The sequence below is a fragment of the Natator depressus genome, chromosome 3 (genome assembly GCF_965152275.1).
Source record: "Natator depressus isolate rNatDep1 chromosome 3, rNatDep2.hap1, whole genome shotgun sequence".
NCBI classification, from domain to species: Eukaryota; Metazoa; Chordata; order Testudines; family Cheloniidae; genus Natator; species Natator depressus.
Genome location: NC_134236.1, coordinates 52,811,334 through 52,829,245, shown reverse-complemented (window position 1 = coordinate 52,829,245; position 17,912 = coordinate 52,811,334). Strand labels below are relative to the sequence as shown.

At 38.1% G+C, this 17,912-nt stretch overlaps 1 long non-coding RNA gene across 1 annotated transcript in view; it reads left to right on the top strand.

The window, feature by feature from the left end:
• Nucleotides 1-6,958: 6,958 nt before the first annotated feature.
• Nucleotides 6,959-17,912, top strand: part of LOC141984674 (uncharacterized) — a 61,698-nt gene continuing 50,744 nt past the window's right edge. Inside the window, exons 1-2 of the long non-coding RNA XR_012638778.1 lie at nucleotides 6,959-7,069; nucleotides 9,118-9,263. This is a non-coding gene — a long non-coding RNA (uncharacterized LOC141984674). The remainder of the gene's footprint in view (nucleotides 7,070-9,117; nucleotides 9,264-17,912) is intronic.

Below are 17,912 nucleotides of genomic sequence, written 5' to 3'. Positions count from 1 at the left end.
GTTTAAAATACCAGCTATCCTCACAAACTAAAAAGGATACCTGTAGAAATACCATAAATTCAAGTGAAACCATTACATAAAATAATTTTACTGATTTTAGAAAATTCACTTTGGTTGCATTCCACATACTTTATATTTGACTGCATCCCAAAAATACAATCTACCTCAGCATGTTGTGGTAACATCTTTTAGTTATTTCAAGTGTTATACATTTGTACTTTCTTTTTCTATGTACTACTTTTCAGCACAGTCTAATTTCCCTAGCCCATTGACATAGGCTGCTAGTCTGTAACAGAACTCAGTCTCACAAATGTCAAACATAATGAATAAAGGAAAATCACAAAAGAAAAAGTTGGCCACAGACAGTCCTATGGGTCCCAGTCTCACAGGCTCTGCATGTTCTTCCAATTCATCAACCAAACCTGAGATAAAAAGACAAGCTGCCACCTCTTCTGTTGCTGTTCAATGTCATTGGGGTATCATGTATCAAAAGAAAAACTCCTGAAGAACGACATACTGTCAGTGTCTGCTGGCTACCTGATATAACCAATCACACTATTGAACAATAATATTGAACTGTGAAGGCAAGCCACACTTTTCAGTCTTTTCACCTTTCTTTTTTCACTAGCAAACTACAGGGAAATAATAGAAAAGGGTGCAAACTACAATATTCAGATCTTCATCCAGGTTTCTTTCACCCCAGAATTCAAGAGTATTTGGATCTGGGGCCAGTTCCAGATCATTCCAAAAATCTGTATAACTCTCAGTATTTCTGATGCTACTTTAGTGAAGTTGTTTGTTATATAGGACTTGTGTAAAAGCAATGCATTGTTATGGGGATTTTAGTCCCTGTGCTCTGGCAGCACAACTCCTTTAAGCAGTTTTGATGGCACATGTCACACACATGTGAATGAAGTAGTTGGTATGTACTAAACCCCCCTAACATTCCAGGCAACAGCTCCTTCAGCATCATGTAGGGAATCTGATAGTGCTCATAGTCTGATAGGATAAAGTCAAAAGAGCATGGATGGCTTCGAGGTTAAGGCATTGAACTTGGACACAGGAGATTTTTAAATGGGTTAATTTTCCAACTCTGTCATTGCTCTTCCTATGTGACCTTAAGAAAGTCACTTAGCCCGCAATTCAGCAAAATCCTTAAGCACATATTTCATGTAAGTACCTAGATAGCTAAAGTTAGATCAAGACCAAATGTTCATTCACCAGAAGAAGCAGGAAATAAACACTAAGAGATTTGTTTCTATATTACCTTTATTAAAGAGAAGTCTGTGTCACAGACTTCTGGAAAAAAAATGACAAGAAGTAACCCCATGCATTTTCTATAACCTTGAATTGTGAAATACATCAGGTAATATATTGCTTCGCCTACCCACTCAGTATTGGTGGTGCAGACTGCATAGTTAGTGAAATCAGTAGCAAGTCTTATTTATATAATAATTCATAAATATGTCATTTTCATGAACTTCATTACTAATTTCAGTACCATTTAGGATGGAAGACACCTGCTATAAACATGTAATTTAAAGGTCTAGTATACATGTACAGATAGGATCTGAGTGGTCATGATCAAAAGGTTGAGGCGAGGAGTGGAAAAGAACATTGCGAGTGTTTCACTCTTCTCCATTTTTCCCTGCCTCCTTAGAATTCCTGAGAATGAGAAAGTTATTGTGGCCTGAAAGAGACTGTGGATGGGTAAATCCTTACTCCATCCTTAACACAACATGCAGATTTGAGTTAATCTCTGAAATTACTCCTCTTCCTGGCGTCTGGCTTTATTTGAAACTCAGAACCAATATTTCTGAGTATAAATTTCCTCTCTGATCTTTGATGGCCCTAGAGCTGTCCTCATAGCTCTTTAGTTTCCTCTCTCTAGAGAGCCTCTCCCAACTTCTTTATATTCAGAACTGCTTTTGCCACAAGGAGTCAACAGGATATTAGCAGCTTTATGAAGTGTCTAAGACCTGCCAAGAGGTTGGATTAACAAAAGAACGCTGTTACAAACAAAGAGAAACACCTGTCTTCTGCTGCAAGAAGTAGCACGGCATAAAATTATGATGAGGAAAGTAGGTCACACTGTACCAAATAGGAAATCCACAATGGCTGCAGTGTGAGCTAGTGGTTAGATCATGTTTCAGAGTAACAGCCGTGTTAGTCTGTATTCGTAAATAGAAAAAAGAAAAGGAGTACTTGTGGCACCTTAGAGACTAACCAGTTTATTTGAGCATGAGCTTTCGTGAGCTACAGCTCACTTCATCGGATGCATAGCAATCCATTACAATCTACATACCACACAGACTATGCTGACAGCTTGTGCCACACGCTCTCAAAGAAACTGCGGAATCACCTGATCAACATCCTCTACAGCAAACAGGGAAAGATTAAGAATGAGCTCTCAAAAATGGGCTATGCATCCGATGAAGTGAGCTGTAGCTCACGAAAGCTCATGCTCAAATAAACTGGTTAGTCTCTAAGGTGCCACAAGTACTCCTTTTCTTTTTTCTGGTTAGATCATGGAACTACAGTCAGCTGACCTGGAGTCCATTCAGACTCTGTCACTAGCTCACTTATGTGACCTTGGTCAAGGGCTTTAACTTTTCAGTACTTGAGTTTCTCCACCTATAAAAGGCAGATAATACTGCCTAGTCATCTTTAGGAAGTCCTTTGAAATCCTCTATCATTAAATTATTTTTTTTTAAATCACAGATATTCACTTTTACACTGATATTGAAATATAATATAGTCTCAGACAAAGCTTTCATCATGTTTCTGAAAACAACAGACCTCTGAGTTGTCAGTGGTTATTTTCTTAATTATTATAATTCCATTTCTGATATCATAATGGTGCTCTAATGCATTTTTATAGACACCATAACAGCTCTGGAGTCATTCTAATGCCAGTGGTCATGTGTGTGGCAGTGCTGTTACGATGTGAATCTTTCGCTATAATGGCATAGTTTGAGCATCGTAATGGAGTCATTACAATATCAACTGAAGTGTTCCACATGTGCAAGTCTCACAACATGTAGCTGCATTAACAGTATAATGATGCAGCTATTACAAATTTAATTAAATGGGAGCACCGTTGTTATGTGAATCTCATATCATAGCGACATGTCAATGATGTTAGTGTGGGAGCAACATGTTAATAAAATCTTATCACTATGACAGCGTGAGGTTGTGGGGAGAAAGCAAATATTAAATATGTGGTTATACAATTAAACCTGCACAAAGGACAATCTTTATCAGGCACACACTTGTCTTGATTGGCCCAAATTATTTCTAAATCTGTTCAATACAGTTCTGCTCCATCTTATTACAAGGCCATTTCTAGTCAGCAACTCACTTTTGTTGGTTCCTGCTGCTTGAAACCTGTTTTATGCTAAAATAAATTTAAAGCTAATTAAACACAAACTACTACATTATTTTAGGGTTATGAGATGAAATCTCACAAACGAGGATTCTATGTTAAAGATAGTATGCTAAATATATTTTTTTAAATTTTGTCAGTTTTGTTGTAGGTGCTGGGCATGCCAAATACAAAATGAAAGGAATATATCAGCATATACATAACTTAACTTTATTTTATTTCATCTGTTGCCTACTGTAGATCCTTAACTTCCACTTGTTATTTCTGTGCACCATGATAACCTGTAGAAAACCATTCAATATTATAAACAGGATTTCTTTATATCTGTTGACAGACTGCAGGCTTTATCAGGGTCTTAGTTGTAGTGAGAATTACAAAGATCCATTGTGCCTAGGTTTTGTAACATACAGCGTATGAATCTCTATAATAAACTGCAGCTGGTGGGGAGAAGTTGAAGAAGCAGCCAAAGCAAGGACTCCTGTACTGAGGGATGTGTGTAAAATGAGGCCCAGCTGGGACACATCCTGAACCATGGAGTACCTGCTGTTTAAAGATAGGCAAAGTGTCCAGAAGTGTAGATGTTATGACACCCCCTGAGAGTTGAATTGTTGTCTAGAAGTGAAAGCAGATGACTTTTAGTCAGGGCTACTGAGTTTGGTTCATACTTTCACTACTCACTCAATCTGTGCCCTTAGTCAAGTCAATTAATCCATTATGCCTCAAGTTAACAATCTGCAACTTACTATATCTTCGTCAGAGGGGCAAAATGTTAATATTTGTGAAGTGTGTTGAGTTGTTTGTGTGAGAGGTGCTACATAATAATCCGATCCAAAACCCCACTAAGTATGGAAAGAGTGTCATTGGCTTCTTTGGGCTTTGGATCAGGCCCTAATTGCAGAAAGTTCTATTATGGCTACGATAGATGCAACACTTCAGCATTAGTCATTATCAAGACTGCCTTTATGAGTTTATATCTCCATCTGTATCATTTTAACACAGTTTTGTGTTGAACAAAATTGTAATTTTATGCTACAATTTAAGATGTAGTATATGTTACAGTAAATTGAACTTTCTGGTGAATCATTCTGTATATATTTCCTTTCCCCCTCTTTCATTAGTTTGAAAAAGAATTGTCATGTATTATGACGTGTTTACATGGGTGACTTATTATGCAGATGAGAATCATAATGAACTGCTTTCTTTGAAAAAAGAACAGGAGTACTTGTGGCACCTGAGAGATTAACAAATATATTAGAGCATAAGCTTTCGTGGGCTGCAGCCCACTTCATCGGATGCATAGAATGGAACATATAGTAAGAAGATATATATACATACAGAGAAGGTGGAAGTTGCCATACAAACTGTAAGAGGCTAAAAGAAAAGGAGTACTTGTGGCACCTTAGAGACTAACCAATTTATTTGAGCATAAGCTTTCATGAGCTACAGCTCACTTCATCGGATGCATTCAGTGGAAAATACAGTGAGGAGATTTGTATACACACAGAACATGAAAAAATGGGTGTTTATCATGAACACTGTAAGGAGAGTGATCACTTAAGATGAGTTATTACCAGCAGGAGTGGGGGTGGGAGGGTTTGAACATGATGACATATACCACATTGGCATTTGCTCCAATCCCTCAGACAGAGACAAACACCTACAAGATCTCTATCAAGCATTCTTAAACTACAATACCCACCTGCTGAATTGAAAAAACAGATTGACAGAGCCAGAAGAGTACCCAGAAATCATCTACCTCAGGACAGGCCTGACAAAGACAATAACAGAACGCCACTAGCCATCACCTTCAGCCCCCAACTAAAATCTCTCCAGCGCATCATCAAAGATTTACAACCTGTCCTGAAAAATGATCCCTCACTCTCACAGATCTTGGGAGACAGGCCAGTCCTTGCCTACAGACAGCCCCCCAGCCTGAAGCAAATACTCTCCAGAAACCACACAACAAAAACACTAGAACCTATCCTTGCAACAAAGCCTGATGCCAACTCTGTCCACATATTTATTCAAATGACACCATCATAGGACCTAATCACATTAGCCACGCCATCAGGGGCTCGTTGACCTGTACATCTACCAATGTGATATATGCCATCATGGGCCAGCAATGCCCCTCTGCCATGTACATTGGCCAAACCGGACAGTCTCTACACAAAAGATTAAATGGACACAAATCTGACATCAGGAATCATAACATTCAAAAACCTGTAGGAGAACACTTCAACCGCTCTGGCCATTCAGTAAAAGATTTAAGGGTGGCAATTTTGCAACAGAAAACAGACTCCAATGAGAAACTGCTAGCTTGAATTAATATGCAAACTAGGTACCATTAATTTGGGTTTGAATAGAGACTGGGAGTGGCTGGGTCATTACACATATTGAATCTATTTCCTTAAGTATCCTCACACCTTCTTGTCAACGGTCTAAATGGGCCATCTTGATTATCACTTCAAAAGTTTTTTTCTCCTGCTGATAATAGCTCATGTTAACTAATTAGCCTCTCACCGTTTGTATGGTAACTTCCAACTTATCTGTATATATATATATATATATATATATATATGTTCCATTCTCTGCCTCCGATGAAGTGGGCTGTAGCCCACGAAAGCTTATGCTCTAATATATTTGTTAGTCTCTAAGGTGCCACAAGTACTCCTGTTCTTTTTGCTGATACAGACTAACACGGCTGCTACTCTGAAACCTGCTTTCTTTGATGCATTTGAATGTTGAAACCAATTAAACATTTTTTTCTCATCTGTTGACTGCTTTAAATAAATGTGATCTCTGCAAATTCATTTGCACATTAGAATGTGTGCATTAGAGAACTGTTTTTTTTTTCTTTTTGAGATATTCCCACACTTTCTGATAAAGCATTTTCAAAGCCTTAAAACAGGCTTAATTTCCCCAAAAGATTTAGCAAGGTACTCATTTCTTGCATCTAAATCTGTCTATCTTGTGCGTTAAAGTATGATTAGACTTGTTGTATTCTCTGTGGGAAACACTGCCTGTTAAAGCTGAGGGATAAGAAATGCTAGGGGGTTACAAGTTCCATTAAGATGGCTTTCACCTGGGTCTTTGTTATCACTGATCCTGACATTCACACTGTGTAGTGGAGATTGCTGATCCATACCCATATCATTTATATTTCAGGATTTGAAGGTGCTTACTGTGAAATTGACAGCAATGAGTGTATCTCCCATCCATGTCAGAACCAAGGTCGCTGTGTAGATGAGGTTAACAGTTACAGGTGAGGATAACTGTTCAAACTACAAAGCCATCAGTTATAATGCAGGGCCAAGTTATCATTCAATTTGCCATTCTTTTGGTATTTTGTATGTGTATTGTTGTTCTAATATTTTAATTATCTGGTTTGTCATTTTATAGTCAGTTTGTATAAACATTATACTATCTCCAGATTATAACAAAGTTCTTTTTCTGATGATCATAGTGATCCAAACATCATATTGAAAAAAAAAATCATATTTTTCATCATTATTTATTTTATATTTACATTAAAGTGAAACATTCTGTGCATTCTGTGGACATCTTATTTGCCAGGTGCTCCTGCAGACCTGGTTTTTCTGGGACACAATGTGAAGTGGAGATTAATGAATGTTTATCGAGACCCTGCAAAAACAATGGAACCTGCATTGATCTTATAAACAGGTTAGTAACTAGAGCTAAGTGAAAAGTATTCACAAACTTTCTTATAAGTAAACTCTAGCCGTTGACTTTAGAATCATAGAATCATAGAATATCAGGGTTGGAAGGGACCTCAGGAGGTCATCTAGTCCAACCCCATGCTCAAAGCAGGACCAATCGCCAACTAAATCATCCCAGCCAGGGCTTTGTCAAGCCTGATCTTAAAAACCTCAAAGGAAGGAGATTCCACCACCCCCCTAGGTAACACATTCCAATGCTTCACCACCCTCCTAATGAACAAGTTTTTCCTAATATCCAACCTAAACCTCCCCCACTGCAACTTGAGACCATTACTCCTTGTTCTGTCATCTGCTACCACTGAGAACAGTCTAGATCCATTCTCTTTGAAACCCCCTTTCAGGTAGTTGAAAGCAGCTATCGAATCCCCCCTCATTCTTCTCTTCCGCAGACTAAACAATACCACTTCCCTCAGCCTCTCCTCATAAGTCATGTGCTCCAGTCCCCTAATCATTTTTGTTGCCCTCCTCTGGACGCTTTCCAATTTTTCCACATCCATCTTGTAGTGTGGGGCCCAGAACTGGACACAGTACTCCAGATGAGGCCTCACCAGTGTTGAATAGAGGGGAAAGATCACATCCCTCGATCTGCTGGAAATGCTCCTACTTATACAGCCCAAAATGTTATCAGCCTTCTTGGCAACAAGGGCACACTGTTGACTCATATCCAGCTTCTCATCCACTGTAACCCCTAGGTCCTTTTCTGCAGAACTGCTGCCTAGCCGTTTGGTCCGTAGTCTATAGCAGTGCATGGGATTCTTCCGTCCTAAGTGCAGGACTCTGCACTTGTCCTTGTTGAACCTCATCAGATTTCTTTTGGCCCAATCCTCTAATTTGTCTAAGGCCCTCTCTATCCTATCCCTACCCTCCAGCATATCTACCACTCCTCCCAGTTTAGTGTCATCAGCAAACTTGCTGAGGTTGCAGTCCACACCATCCTCCAGATACCAAATCACAGACAGTGAATACTCATAGCAACCAATTCCCACAAAATTAATAGCCTAAGGTTTGTTCACAAAAACTACTTCATGGAATGAATGTGGATATGGAACAGATTGGTAAAAATCACAAGCTGTGTGTAGATAATTTTCAAACAGATATGGGCTAAGTGAACGTATTTATCAAATAAATTATTGATAGTGATTAATTTGGTTAGCTCATTTAATTAGTAACATTTAGGCAAGATTTTACTTGGCCTTGTATTGGTGTCTGGAATCTTCCCTTTCTCCTTCACTCTTTTTGCAACACTAGGGCCTATTGCAGGGAATGGGTATAGGGACTGAAGATTTCTATATTTGGGTTTGTGAAGAAATCTTTCACATGTGTCATATTGTCAGGGAGCTTAGCTGGTGGTGATAAAGTTTGAGTGGATATTCTTCTCCTGGAACATACAGCAAGGGTCCTGTGTTAAGAGGGTGTAAGCATAATCCATTAAATCAACTTTTTTGTAACTTCTGGGCCATGGGGGAGAAGGAGAAATTGGCTTTGGTGCAACTTGTCCTTTTTCTTTTTCTTTATTTGTATTTACTGTAGAGTAAAATTACAAATATCAGTCAGGTACAATGATTTTATGTTTAGCTACTGTTACAGTGATATCTCTGCATTCTCTGACTTCACACAATGAACTTTTCTGGTATAAACCTTCAGTAAAAATAACATTTAAATGAGAAAGAAGAAACAAACTTTATGTGGTGTTTGGATCCAAGACACTGCATGATTAAAAGACACACAACAAAATAAACCTAGCCATTATGTTGTTCCTCTTAGCTTCAGCTACATTTATTGCACACAATTTCCCTACTAATTTAAAAACTGTAAATTGTTCTGTTTACTTCAGAGATATGGAAATGAGAGAAGTCTGTTAATTATTTTACATGGTCAGCGAGAAGGGATCACAACTCGGCCCCTAAACATCTGGAAAGATTCACAATTTTTTAACAGATCATATTGTTTGTTTGTATTGATTTATCTTTTATTTTTTCCCCTTTCCCCAAGGTTCCTCTGTAATTGTGCACCTTGGTACTATGGGCCTCTCTGTGAATTGGATGTAAATGAGTGTGAAACTTTGCCTTGTCTGCATGGAGGCAGCTGCTTCAACAAGCCTGGAGGCTACCAATGTATCTGTCCCCCTGGATTCACAGGTATAGTCCCTCCCCTGAATATCAATTGCTGCCACATAGAAACATGTTACCCCCTGAGTTCTGCATTTTAAAACTATTGCATAAGCAATGGCCTCAACTATGTCAAGGAGGAGTGCAGAAAATTACCTGAGTATTGGAGGAGAAATCAATGTTAACTCAAAAGGGCCTTTGATCCAAGTCTTGCTAAGTACCTCAAGTCTTTATTTACATTATTTTGATGTATGGGTTCTTTAGTAGTCCAGATATTTAGCTGAAACACATTAGAAAGAAGGTTATATAGTGCAAAAGAAAATCAATATTTTGTGAATTCAGCCAAGAGAAATCACTCGTAAATACAGAGTAAGTTTTGTAGGTAGATTCAGATACGGTTTTATTAAAAAGTGTCACTTTTATCAGAGTTTGACTCTGGTTTTTTCAGTAGTAAATCCTGATTTATTTTCGATTATCAAGATTTATGTTCAAATGCTACAAAGTGAATTTCTCCTTTGGATATACAGTGTCAAAGTATTGAGATTTTGACTTCCCTGACCTGTATAGCTGGCATTACTGCCTCAGTTATTGATCTTGGATTGATATTTGGAATTTATATAGAAGTAATGATCAATTATTTAACAAGTAGAGCTGTAATGAAATATGTCTAAAATCATTGTGGTAGTCACATGTTCTGCATGTAGCATCAGAAACGGCGTGGATGCTTACTATTTTGGTATCATTTAACATGGAGAAATGTGTATATTTGTGTGTGTATAACTTAATATTTTGGCTGTTTTAAATTACTCCATTTTCTGCATATGTTTCACATTATGGGTAGGGTTCTTCCCCACCCAAGCTAAGATGGACACCACATAACATAGCTGGTGGAGAGTTACCCTTCCCCAGCACCAAGAACAGGTACAATTTGTGTTAGGGCTGGTTGAAAGGTTGTTGCTGAATCTGGTTTTCGATAGAAAATTGGGTTTTGGCAAAACAAAATTATTCATGAAACTTTTCTAATTTCTATAGAAATAGATATTTGATATTTCAAAAAAACCCCAAACCCCAAAACTGAAATATTTCAGTTTTCCATAGTTCACCTGTGTCAAAATTTTCCACGTAAAATGTTTGATTAAAAAAAAAAAAGGTTTTCATCAGAATTTTCTCCTAGAAGAAACCCATTTCCTGAGATATAAAAAAGATGTAGAATATTGACTTGGGTGAAAGGATCTGAGAACAAAAATGAGTTTTTGACCTGACAAATACTGCCTTTTATTTTAATCTTCGATATGTATGTGTAATTAGGAATTGAGCAGTTCCTGAATGGTAGAGTTGCTGAGCTGTTTAAAAGAACAAGCATAGTCAGAAAACAGGTGTTTGTAGTTATTGTAAACACATTGCTTTTTGTGCATTTGAGTCAATAAAATAATACTGGAGTTTGGATATTTAGAGTACCACACTGGTCATTTTAATTACCTATTTTATAGTAGTATTTTTTTAAATTAAGCAAACTATTTCCAAATATACTGAATTATATATATATATATATATATTATTTGTGTGTAATATAGACTTATATAATATGTAGCTTCCAGTATACATAAGATTGAGAGGATGATCTGGGTGTTGAAGTGCAATATTGTGATATTAATTTTTGTTCTTCACATATAAAATCAAGTTTTCACAGTGGCTAAAATGTGATGAACTTTCCGTATAGAATTATCTCAGTCTGTTAGTGGATCTGTCTTGTATCATATTATCAATTCACTTTTAATAGTTTTAGAAGAGAGGGCATCTAAAAAAAACATCATTGCCTTTGGAGATGGCAAAAGTCTAAAAGTCTTTTAAAGTCTAAAAGCCAACATCTCTGACCCAGCTCCAAGCGAGACAGCTTCATATTTGTATCATTCAATGTATTGTTTTACATTATTCCTGCAAACTCAGCTGAGAATAGAAATTTCCCTCTGGAGAAAACCAAACCAGAGGACGTATCTTTATTGCCTGCACTGTATGGTGCTCAAAAATAACTGCAGACAAAATTGGAAATAGAGCAGTCTAATTTCTAAATATATAGTATCACACATTCTTCCTTCAGCTGAGCACAAGCATGGAGTTTCAAACACACACTTACTTTTATTCATATTAATTGCATTTATTTCATGCAGAAAGTAATATTTACATTTCAGCACGTTCATCATATTGTTCCTTCCTAATGGATACATTTATGTTGTTTCCCAGTGAAAACTTTAATTTCTAATGTGAGTTGATGTTGTTACTGACTTCTACTTCATATTGCTTGTGACACTTTATGGGCAACACTTCACCAATTGAGTGAATACAAAATGTTCTCATTCATTTGTCTGAAGAAACTGATATTGCAAGAAAGACATTTATTATCAGGCAATGAGCAGAGGGAAAAGCACATTTTCCACCATGCAGTAGGCTAATGTTCAGAATTGGAAGCAATTTATTGACAGTTTGAGATCTTTAAAACTTCCATTTTTAGCAACTATAATATAAATATGATGATGCATACCTACTTTCACTACTTTTATTGGTTTTATGTCACCTAATTCATAAAAAAGGAAAACATATTATTTGTGAGAGCATCAACCTTCACAGTTCTGGATAATGAAAAAGACACTTTAAAAAGTCAACATGTCAGCATTTTAAAGGCCCTGAATCTATAACAGTACAAATAGGAAATATATTTAGCTGATTAAAAATCAAATACATTTCCATTAGCCTCTTCAGAGACTGATAATATACATATAAATGGGTTTTGGGAAGGTTTGGGCCTATTAAAAATGCCTGCATTGTAAGTGTAAAACACTATCAGATAAAATAGTATTGTTCTTTGAGTGATAGTCTGTACCATATTCCACGGTGAGTGATAGTACATCTAGTGGGTATGCATTGCGAGAAGATACCCCTCTACCCTCCATGGCATGGAGAAACCTACCTCTCTAGTTAGTTAGTTGGCAATGTTAGCTAGGTTTAGTCTTCCACTGGGGCTGTCTGGGACTGCCATTCACCAGTGGGATTGGTTTTACATGGCAGATCACAAGTCACTGCCCCTTTTGCAAGTCCGTCATGCCTTTCAATGATGGCCACATGAGGTGTCAATTCTGCCTTGGCCAGGGACACATTCTGACTGGTGCAAGATCTGCTGATCCTTCTCAAAGCGGACTCAACATTCAAGGGAATCTTACTTGAGGACCTTCCTTTTAAAGCAGTCCATGTTTCTGGACTTGTACTCCAGGATCCAGATCTCAAGGTCTTTCGAAGACCAGAGGTCATCGAACTCTGCATCAAAGATATCTTTAAAAGTGGTCCAAGGTGCTCCCTAAGTCTGTCTCAGACCCAAGAAAACACTGGGGCCAGTTGGGAACCAAGTGGAAGTCTTTAGGAGAGAAGATGAATAGAATGCCTTCCCAAGGCTTGGTCCCTAAGCTTCATAAGACTATGAGGCTATCCAATATCAAAAGTGCTTCAAAGAGGAACAAAAGCTACCAGGGCCATGACTAGCTAAGATGACCCAGACATGCCGCAAGTCTCACCTTACACCATTTCAGCCATAGTGACATAATCGGATTAAGATCAGCTAAGCACTCACCACTACCAGGACCAGCTTCACTTCAAGAAATGGTGACAACAGAGTAAACAAGAATGCAGGGTCAGCCAGCCTCAGTGGCCTGGGGGTTATAGTCTTCCCCTCTCATACCCAGGAAAGCAACCAGGGAAGTACCAGCATCATCTCCAATGCCATCATGCAGACTCCTGGCTCCAGTGTCACCCACAGAAAGATCTCAGTACCCCGAGGATTGAAACCTTCAATTCTATCAACACCTGGGAGGGTTCTCCACTCCTTGAGGAGTGCTACCTGTAATCCTCAGACTCAGAGGAGAGCCTGCATATATCTGCAGCCAGATCCCAGGATCACCACTCACCCCTGTGGGGGGAAGAGAACCCAGCCTCAAATGATTCTGATGCTGACCTGTATAGGTACTGTGACTACTGGTACCAGCCTCTGTGGCCTCTGGTACCATAGGACTTTAACCTATGGAGTATGCAGGCTCCATGGATGCTTCAGTTTTCCATGTACTCCGCCTCCCTGGTGTACTCAAGGCACAGAGAATCAGAGAATTGCAGTACTTGAAGGACCTCGAGAGGTCTTCTAGTCCGGTCCCCTGCGCTCAAGGCAAGACTAAGAATTATCTAGACCATCCCTGAAAGCTGTTTGTCTAACCTGCTCTTAAAAATCTCCAATACTGAAGATTCCACAATGTCACTACTCAATTTATTCCAGTATGTAACCACCCTGACAAGAAATTTTTCCTAATGTCCAACCTAAATCACCTTTGCTGCAGTTTAAGTCCATTGCTTCTTATCCTATCCTCAGAGGTTAAGGAGAATATTTTTTCTCCCTCCTCCTTGTAACAATCTTTTATGTACTTGAAAGCTGTCATCATGCCCCCCCTCAGGCTTCTCTTCTCCAGACTGAACAAACCCAATTTTTTTTTCCAATCTTCTCTCATAGGTCATGTTTTCTAGACCTTTACTCATTTTTGTTGCTCTTCTCTCGACTTTCTCCAATTTGTCCACATGTTTCCTGAAATGTGGTGCCCAGAACTGGATACAATACTCCAGCTGAGGTCTAATCAGTGTGGACTAGAGTGGAAGAATTACTTTTCGTGTCTTGCTTACAACACTCCTGCTAATACATCTCAGAATGATGTTTGCTTTATTTGCAACAGTGTTACACTGTTGACTCATATTTAGCTTGTGATCCCCAGATCCCTTTCTGCATTACTCCTTCCTAGACAGGCATTTCCAATTTTGTATGTACCCAACTGATTGTTCTTTCCTAATTGGAGTACTTTGTATTTGTCCTTACTGAATTTCATCCTATTTAGTTCAGACCATTTCTCAATTTCAGATCATTTTGAATTTTAATCCTACCCTCCAAAGCACTTTCAACTCCTGCCAGCTTGGTATCATCTGCAAACTTTATAACTGTACTCTCTATGCCATGATCCAAATTGTTGATGAAGATATTGAACAGAACCAGACCGAGAACTGAACCTTGTGGGATCCCACTCAATATGGCCTTCCACCTTGACTGTGAACCACTGATGATTACTCTCTGGGAATGATTTTCCAACCAGTTATGCACCCACTTTATGGTAGCTCCATCTAGGCTGTATCTATGAGAGGGTCATGTGAAACAGTATCAAAAGCCTTATTAAAGTCAAGATATACCAATCTGCCACTTCTCCCCTATCCTTAAGGCTTATTACCCTGTCATAGAAAGATATTAGGTTGATTTGACATGATATGTTTTTGACAAATCCATGCTGACTGTTACTTATCACCTTATCCTCTAGCTGTTTGCAAATTGATTTCTTAATAATTTGTTCCATTCTCTTTCAGGGTACTGAAGTTAAGATGATTAGTCTGTAATTTCTTGAGTTGTCCTTATTTCCCTTTGTATATATTGGCAATATATTTGTCCTTTTCCAGTCTTCTGGAATCTCTCCCATCTTCAATGACTTTTCGAAGATAGTCACTAGTGGCTCAGATATCTTCTCAGTCAGCTCCTTGAGTATTCCATGACGTAGTTCATCAAGCCCCAGTGACTTGAATACATCATGCTTGAAGATGGTGCAGAAGATTCTGATAAATATCAGGAAGGAACTGACAAAGGCCACTTACCTCTCAAAATAAATGAAATTCTCCAGTGGGGCCAGCAGGTGCCACCTTTCCCTGGGTTGGGCAAGCATCCAGGATATTCCAGGTTACCTGTACCAATAGAACCAGGCATGATGCTCTCCTAATACTTCCCATGGAAGCACCTAGCAGCCATATTGGCCACACATTCATTGATTGACCACTCCTCTCTTTTTGCATCCAATGGTGAAGAGGTTCCTGAATGTATCTCTAGACGCTTTCCTCCAGTTAAGGATCCTGCCACAGCATGGGGCCTAAGTGTGGTCCTCTCCATGTTCATGGAAGCCCCGTTTGATCCTCTGGCAACAAGTCCATTTCCTATTTCTTCATGAAATTGTCCTTTCTCCTGGTGATTACATCAGCCAGATGTGTGGGAGAGATACAAGTCACTGGATGACAGGTTTCAGAGAGGCAGCCGTGTTAGTCTGTATCAGCAAAAAAAACCCAAGGAGTACTTGTGGAACCTTAGAGACTAACAGATTTATTTGGGCATAAGCTTTCGTGGGCTAAAACCCAGATGAAGTGCTACTGAAGTGCTACTCCCTTGCTACTGTATTAATGTCTGAGCATTGTTTAGTTTAATGTTGATTACCCGTGAAAAATAATAAAATACTTTTTGAAATGATTATCTAGCTTAACTACACAAAAAAATCCCCAACATCTATTGTTAAAGATTGAGCCTCCACTATCAAGTCACAGTGAGGTGCCATCCTTCATATTAACCATATTAACCATAATCCTTCATATTATCCTGTTGTGCTTAGATAGCAAAAGTATAATTCTTATCTGTGTATTTCCATACTTTTCAAGTTTAAGACAGACACATAATGTTTTCAAATGTGAATTATAGTGTGTTTTTCTTATCAGTCACATTATAATGATTTCACAGTGGCTAAGTGTTAACACTTTCCTCAAGTTTATTACAAGTCATTTTATTTCAGGACAGAAACTGTTTTATAACAATGAGAAGTACTTTAGAAAAAGCATGAATGTTGAGACAATATCCTTCATAAGTAGCAGAAGGAGATAAAGGATTATGAAGAAACCAAAATGGCAGTTCTTTACTAACCTGGATCAAAGTTTTTCAGTCCTCGTCCTGTAGCAATTTCAGTGTCAGGAATAGTGTCATGTTGAGTTGATTTATTTTCTTTTTATGTTGATCTTTGCTATGTTTCTGCACCACCTATGATTCTGATCTCTCTAACACTGATTTGCAGCACATATCATGCTTCACATTAATTAAGCAATGCTCAATATTGGAAGCTAAAGGTTATAGTCATTTGCATAGGAGAAAGCGTTAACACTGAACCAAATCCACAAATAAATTATATTACCTCCAGATCTCAGGTATCTTTTGGTGAACTTGGCCATCCCTGTGCAAACTACATTTCCAATATACTTTTATAAATTTAATTCCAAGTCTTTTCAGTAAAATGAAGATCTTTCTGGGATGATTAGAAAAAAGCATGGGTGAGAAAGGGGTGAATATATATTCTTAAACATCAAGTCATGTGTTGTTGTTGTTTTAAAAAAAATACCAACATTTTGGACTGGAGAAAACAGACCAAAAGAGCTGAATTATTAATAACTGTTTCTTGTTATTTAGTTCAGGGATATAACTCCATGCTTTACAAAAATGTTCTCTTCCATGCCCTGGGGGACACCAGGACATAGTCAGTTAAGAAAGCTCAAAGTTATTAAAAATTAATAATTTATTCTACATTGAAAATAAACAAAAGAAGGTAACAAAAAAGTGTATTACTTCAGTTACAATACCTACATTGAATCTCTGCAATGGAGAACTTCATGCATTCTGTAAGAGTGAGCCCTTCTTCCTGTAGGCACTCTTCTGTAGGCAAATTGAAGAAGTTAATTAAACCCAAAAGTAATTGGTGGGTCCTGCCTAATTATCACAGATAATCAAGACAGATGATTGATGTCAGAGGCAAGTTTCTTTAAAGATAAGTGATTAGGTAAGTGCAAGAAACTTTTATTCACTGTAGGTAAACTAAAACTGGTTGTGAATTGACATACTAACTGATCTTGTTAAGTGCTATGAATTTTGGTAACTGATGGAGACAGCTGCAAAAAATAGGTAACTTCTCCTCTTTTGCAGATTAGGTAGAGTTGTAGATTAGACAACCTATGATAAACTCTCATTTTGGATCACTTCGTTTAGCTTCCCTGTGCCCTATTCTACTGCTCATCCACCTTTTTCTCACCTCACGGGCAATAGACAGCATTCTGCAGCTTCTTCCCTTTTTGGCATTACATTTTTTTATTTAAAAAAAAATTCGGACTTTGAATTTTTGGCTTGCACTCTCCTTTTTGGGAAGCAGTATACACCGGAAGTCTAGGGGAAGATGAAGAACTAAAAGTACACCTGTTGCAGTGATGCTATTCGGCTGATGCTAGCTTGTTGCTTTACCTGTGATGCATGCCCAGGTCTGCTTCTGAGGCAGCTATATTTGATTGCTGATTCTATTTTAAATGTTGGTGGTCAAGTTAATGTACACTTTGAATAAGAATCAGTGAAGCTGGAATACTGCAGTTGTGTTTAATTAACTGCTCTCACCTTTTTTCTTATTGTTTACAATCTTTGCACAACAAGGCTACTTATCTGCTCTCTGCATTAAGTCAGCATTGACCGGTTATTAATATAAAGAAAGGATCTGGTGAAAAAAATAAAGTAAAAAATATGCCCCTTACTCACTAAACAGGCAACAATGTGATTGTGTGATTGAATGCAAAATCATTTTGTATTATTGTCAAAGTAATTTTGTGACAACTACTGCATTCATTTCTGTTCTGGTCTCTAAGAGGAGTCTGTCTGATTCATCCATCTTGTGTTACCAGCAGCTGGAACTGATAAACATTTTCCTTCTGGCTCGTCATCAGTACATCCATTAGGTGCTATAGGATTCACCTCTCTAAATCTGTAATATG